The sequence below is a fragment of the Silene latifolia genome, chromosome Y (genome assembly GCF_048544455.1).
Source record: "Silene latifolia isolate original U9 population chromosome Y, ASM4854445v1, whole genome shotgun sequence".
NCBI lineage: Eukaryota > Viridiplantae > Streptophyta > Magnoliopsida > Caryophyllales > Caryophyllaceae > Silene > Silene latifolia.
In genome coordinates, this window is record NC_133538.1 from 243,120,536 (window position 1) to 243,127,596 (window position 7,061).

At 37.4% G+C, this 7,061-nt stretch overlaps 1 long non-coding RNA gene across 1 annotated transcript; it reads right to left on the bottom strand.

Annotated features, from left to right (window-relative positions):
* Nucleotides 1-1,697: 1,697 nt before the first annotated feature.
* On the bottom strand, nt 1,698-3,989 carry LOC141630648 (uncharacterized). Its single transcript, XR_012537533.1, has 3 exons — nt 3,828-3,989; nt 3,622-3,730; nt 1,698-1,893 (listed from the first exon to the last, which is right to left on the bottom strand). It is a non-coding gene; the product is annotated as an uncharacterized LOC141630648 (long non-coding RNA).
* Nucleotides 3,990-7,061: the final 3,072 nt, after the last annotated feature.

A 7,061-nucleotide genomic window follows, 5' to 3' on the forward strand; every position in this document is an offset into this window, starting at 1 on the left:
CTCCGTAAACATGGTCAATAAGGTACCCACTATACTAAGGAGATAAGGAGTGATAAAGGAATAGAGAAATGATAAAATATTTTCAAAGGGTGCATGAACCAGACAAGTTAGGAAACTAAGGAGTCAGACAGTAAAGATAACGGTTGACAAAAACAAGAGGTATTCGAGTTAAGAAAATATCTAGAGCAAGAAGAAGATACGTAAGAATTGGCATAAAAACAAGGTTCAACGAACGTGAAAGAGAAGGAAAAGAGAATAGAAGCGGCACAAAGAAAGGGCTACCGCTTACTAAACACTCATCAAAGCTTATGATTGATATGATAAGGTTACACCACTAAGGTGCTCAACAAAGCCCCCAAAAGTCTACCAAATGATATGACTAACAAGGACTCCACAATGGTAGGTATTCCTCAACTCAATTGGTTCTAAGAGCCAAAATCAATTCACCACACCAATTCATTTGTTACCATCTATGTCCCAAAGTATCCCCTTTACCATTCTCATCATCGAACTTCACTTACTATGTCATCCCCAAGTACCATGGCTTGTTTACTCCCTCATCTCACGACTTAGTACTTCTAGTCTCCAATACCATAAATTAGAATCACATCTTTGAACTCACGAACTACATTAAACACATTCCACCAAAATTCCCAAATTCAGATATGATTAAAAAGGTCAACCACGTGTTCTCAAATTTCAAAAGGTCAACAAGGCTACTCTATACTAGGTTTGGTCAACTCAAAAGGTTTAACAAACTAACTAATTCCAAAGTACGATACCAATCCATTAAGCAACGTCAATGTCCTATTGTATTCCTTTCAAGGCCTACAAGGATTAGGGCTAACTATCATTCCTTAAATTTTCCACAAGAAACATTAAGACTCTCAAATGAAGTCGCTCAGGTTCATTCCATCTTATGTGCTAAGGTAGTACCCATGCTCAAACATCTATAACAAACAAGCTCTCAATAGAACTAAATCCCAAGGTGTTTCACAACTCACTAGGCTCTCATATTAAGTACAGCTAACAAGACTAACCAAAGGATCCCAAGTTATATTTTCCTATACAACTCAAACCTTAAACAATCAATTTCCCAACTCGTTCACGCCCTCTAATGATATATTCTCCAAAACCGGGTTCTCTTGAACAAGGAAACTATCCTGCGGAATAAAAGGAAGGTGTCCACATGGACTTTATTATAAGAAGAAAATGAACCAATGATGAATCGGGAGAAAGAGTAGAAGAGTAGTTACCAAGGCGAAAGAAGAGGAATTAAAAAGACGAATAAACAACGAGATTGGAAGATTAAGATAAGATAGCATTATCTACATTTATTGGAGAGCCAACTTGTAAAAGAGAAAATCAATTAGTACCTAACAATTAGCAATCACAAACAGACTACCACATAAAATCCTAAATCTACCCATCCTACCCTTCTCTCAAGTTTATTATTCAAAGGTCAAGTGATTTTAAGTGGGGTGCACAAACGTGCGTCGGGAGCAATAGGCTCTGATACCAACTGTGACACCCTTAAATCTAGCCTTAATTATATACGTAAATTCTACAGAAAAACTGGTAGGATATGTTTGTAAATGGTTCAACTAGTCCAAAAACCTGCAATTTCAAAAATTTTCTAACTAAACCATTCACAACCAATTCCAACTCATGAAGAGTGTCAAAAACCCTGCAACAACTGATAAACTAATATACATACATAACTAAAGACGCGGAAATATAAGGATACAATCCAAAAATAGAAAAGGGAGACATATGTCCCTTCAAATAATATACAAACCAAAAGTGTAAAAGGTTACTAATAGAATAGCCAAAACTAGGTCCAAGGTTCCTTGCTCACTAGCCCGTCTGTGACCCCAACTAAACATCAACAACCTGTCAATCGCATTTTATACAAACACGAAAGGCACAATTCAGTGGGGAGTAACTTCGAGTCCTCCCAGCCACGAATCGTCAAAATTAATGTAACATGTAATGTAACATGTAAACAATTTGATAAACCATTTACTTATCATGCATTCTAACAAATGACACCTAACTGACCAAACTAAACTATCATGTGAATCATATAATTCAAATAGTAATCCAAACTTTATCAACTGTAACCGGCTTATATCTCACCTATTACAGTTCATAAAATCACCATACAAGAAAGGGCAATATATCAAAGACAGGCATAAGTTCTTAGTACGGTCAATAGTCACTTTGTAACTCAAGTCTATACCACGAGGTAGGGAAGGTAATCGAACCGGTATCTTGGCTCAGCGGTTACTATTAAGAAAACATGGCCAAGAGACAACACAACCCTAGCCTAAAATCTGCGCAGACCTAGACATGCGGATACACACCACCGCACCCAAGACTCACAACTTTTTTTTAAAACAAAGTGAAGTGAGTACCCTAAGGACACCACCGAAGGGTTGGCTAGTACTTAAGCTGACCCCATACTATCAAAATAAGTACCTGAGGTCATGCCCCAACTTGGATAAACATCCACTAGTCAGGAACACAAAGGCTATCAAGCAGTGAACATATACTCGTCAGAGACTACAAAGACCTATCTATGATGAAGGCCGAAATACTCACCTAGGACCTAGTCACGACTTGTCCCGACTTGAATACTTTAGCCCACACCACACAAGACTCACCACACAAGTCAAGTAAGACACCCACTTAACCTTAAGAGGGCAAAAAGTCCTACTTACCAACCTAAATGCTAACATTCTATCATGTGAAAGGCTATATAAATGTCTATTTACAGCATACAATCCAACAGTTCCTCAATAAGAATTCAATACTAACTTCTAATTCTAGCAATTTTAACAATATTAAAGGCTTTAGGGGAATCTAGGGCCATTACTACAAAATAAGAAGCTATTAAATTCAATAAGCTATACATGTGAACTGAAGCTTGATAAATGGCCTAAAACAAGAAAAAGGCCGATTATCTAAATCATTCAACCGAATTTTTACCCGCAACCCCAGCCTGCGACAGTGCGGGTCAAATTGCGGTGACCAATCACTCAATTAATCGACATCGCATCGATCAAAGGGACTAAGGCTCGATTTCGGCACAATCAACAAAGCATTACAATTATCGCTATAAAATTCATTTTGTAAACTATCCTAACATGTGATAACTATTAATATAAGCACAACTTTTCCGTTAACATAATTTTTGTTACTAGTATGCTTCAATTCAAATTACTACCCTTTTGTTACTTATACTATTCTAATATTAATTAACCCGAAAAGACCAAGATTGTACGAAAACCCGCGAAACAAGCACGGACCGACCCGGGCCAACCCCAAGACCGGCCGGGGCTGCCGTGGGCCTGCCGGCTGCTGCCAGAGCCCATTGCCGCGCCATTTCTCCTCTTTTTTTTTCATTTTTATACATTATAAGACCGTCTGAAAATTAATTAATCATCCCCAAATTCAACTTTGATAATTTAAACTAACAAAAGGCATAATTTAAGCTAACAATTGACATGCATGCAACTATACTAGACATGTGAAAATTACTACACCAACAAAAATCACCAAACATACAAAAATCAAAACATGTGACGATCTTTCGTCGAGTAACTCGAAATATGTTACCTTAAGCTAGAAAAAGAGCAATTAACACCTTGAAAACCCAAACCCTAACGACACTAGCCGCTATCCTCTACAATATACGAGTCCCCGAACTCGTCTTCCAATCCTTCACCTAAATAAACAATTAAAACATAATAATAAGCATATAAACCGAAAATTCCGAAATTTGGTCTTAAAATAACTTAATGAAAACTGAAATTAAATTGTACCAAGTTGTAGATCGCGACGAGAGGATTCCGGAATGGTAAATTATGCGAAAAACGGACAAGAAACGAGTGAGTTATGTCGATTTTTGGCTTGATTTTATATAAATGGTGTTTTTTTTGGTCTTTGATGTTGATGATGATGATACTAAGAACAAAAATCAGAAAAGAAAGGTAAAGGGGGGAGGGGATGCCGCGTAAGAGGAAAAGAAAGGACGGGATTCGGGTTTGAGTCGGGATTTTTCGAGTCGGTTTTGACTCGTTTCGATAATAATTAAATCCGTAAGTCAAATGCAAATTCCGTCAAGTCCAAAGTCTTTAAACACGAGATTACAATAAAATTGAGTATTCATACGACCCACTTCCAAATTCGTTTACCCAACGTTCAAACGAATTGTCATTTTCCCCCGATACGCCCTTATTTCGAAATAAAAGATTTTACACGGTTTAAACTATTTTTAAACATTTCAAAACTATCAAAATAAATACTTTTCTTCATAATATAATAAAATTATATTTCTTTGAATTATTTTTACTTTAAATACATTATTGTCAAATTTTACTTGATTAATTAATTATTTTCGAAATATATTAACGGTCCGAAATTACGGGGCGTTACATCTTCAGTGCAAATGGCTTTACAAAATAAAGCATTCTGTATACGAGCAACCAGATACCTATAAGGCATGACTAGTGGCAAAAGGTTTCACTCAAGTGCACGGATTTCATTATGATGAATTTTTTGCACCCGTAGTTATGCTGCGTTCCATTCGGATAATCTTAGCGATTGCCGCTTTTCATGACTATGAAATTTGGTAAATGGATGTGAAAACCGCCTTCTTAAACGGTTATTTGGAGGAAGAATTGTACATGGTACAACCCGAAGGTTTCATAGATCCTGAAAATCCTAAGAAAATGTGCAAGCTTAAGCGTTCCATCTATGGACTTAAGCAAGCTTCTCGGAGTTGGAATCATCGTTTCGACCAGGTGATAAAAGAGTATGGTTTCACTCGATCGGTCGATGAACCATGCTTATATGTCAAGTCGAGTGGGAGTAAGATTGCTTTCTTGATATTGTATGTCGATGACATACTCTTGATTGGGAATGACATTCCTCTCTTATCTTCGGTAAAAGGATGGTTGAAGAACCATTTCCAGATGAAAGATCTGGGTGAGGCACAACGCATATTGGGAATCCGTATCTATCGAGATAGATCACGACGGATGTTATCACTGAGTCAGGAGTCTTATTTAGATAAGATTATTGAGAGGTTCATCATAACTAACTCCAAGAAGGGGAACCTTCCAATGACGTCTGGGATGCATTTGAGCAAGTCTCAGTCACCCACGACACTTAAAGGGGTTGAACGCATGAGTCGTGTTCCTTATGCATCTGCAATAGGATCAATCATGTATGCCATGATATGCACACGTCCAGACGTGGCATATGCATTGAGTATGACGAGTCGATACCAAGGCAATCCAGGTGAAACAAACTGGATAGCTGTTAAAAACATCCTCAAGTACCTACAGAGGACTAAGGATAGCTGTTAACAAACTGGATAGCAGATGCTAGCTTCCAAACAGATCGAGATGATTCGAAATCTCAGTCTGGATTCGTCTTTACTCTTAATGGTGCTGCGGTCAGCTGGAAGAGTTCCAAACAGAATGTTGTAGCAGATTCTACTGCTGAATCCGAGTACTATGCCGCTTCAGAAGCAGCAAAGGAAGCTATATCGATGCGTCAATTCTTACAAGGACTATCCATAGTTCCTTGTTAGAATGACCCAATCACCATCTATTGTGACAATAGAGGTGCTATCTTCCAGGCTAAGGAGCCTAAGTCTAGCAACAAGTCTAGACATGTACATCGGAAGGCTCACCTGATCCGTGATTACGTGGAGCAAGAGTAGATAGTGGTTGACAAGATAGCTTCGGATGACAACATCGCGGACCCTCTCACTAAACCATTGTCATATGATAAGCATGAAGAGCACGTTATTTCCATGGGAATTAAACGTGTTCCTGAGTTGAACTAGTTGATTATGGATTTGAAACATTATCTTTTACATATGCTATTTATAACTTCATCGTTTTATTTCATATTTTGTTTTTCATGTGAATTGTACGACAACATTGAACGCCACAAAGTGAACTGGATTACATTATATTTGTTTTGGTCCGTAATCGCCTACATGAGCTGATAACTCTGGCTATTATGTTGTGCAGTCGATTGATGGTGGGTTCAACGAGCCATAAGTCAAACGGTTGGCTGATCGATCACAGATGCAAGTTATAACGATACCTCGTAAGACAATTTTTTGTGACAACATAATGGAGTCCTAAATGTTTAAAAAAATTCGGTTCCAGGTCGTGGATTGGACGTCCATTGTGTTCCTAGAGTCAATTCTTTTAACTACCGAATGTCTCTAGAGATTAAGGCAGTTTTTGGGTGACTTTGGTTTCTTTCTCATGGTCAAGCGTAACAGGAGGCTAAGTAGATTTTCACTGGGTCATTTCATACTGTGCTTATATCTGCATGATTCGAGTTGAAGAAAATATCCAACCTTTATCATGTTTAGTTATTTCTCAGGGCCACTCGAGGAGTTGTAACTGAAATGCATGGCCATGCTCGAATGATGATTTGTTTATCCGTTAAGTTACTCTCTAGTCGGGAAAACCACTCTTGATATTGATCACTTGTAAAATACGACCTTTGTGAATACGGATTTTGCAAATTGTTTTACATTGAGTGGGAGAAATTTTTAGGATATGAGAATCGGTTATCGCACATACACTTGTGAGGACAAGTGGGAGTTTGTTGGAGCTTGTGTCCTCCACAGTTAGTGTGATAACATATATAAATCTCTTATAGGTTCACAAGGGTATACTTCGTATTTTATCAGTTGATTAACGTTTACTTAATAACGGTTGGCTTGCTAGAAGTTAGACGTTATTATAATACTGATGGCGGTGATCAACTGGTCCCTAAAAGTCACACCTAAAGAATGTGTTTGAGATATGTGATTGTATGAAAATATAATCACATTAATGCCTGACTAAAAGGTTAGTCCATGTATTTGACTAAACAGTTAGTCAATTTGATGATGAGACGATTATTTAATACAATTAAATAATATTAGCTAAGACGGATTAACTGTTAATTCGTAAATTGAATATAAACTATTATATTTAATTAATGTATATAATGTTAGCTTAAACGAATTAAGATGTTAATTC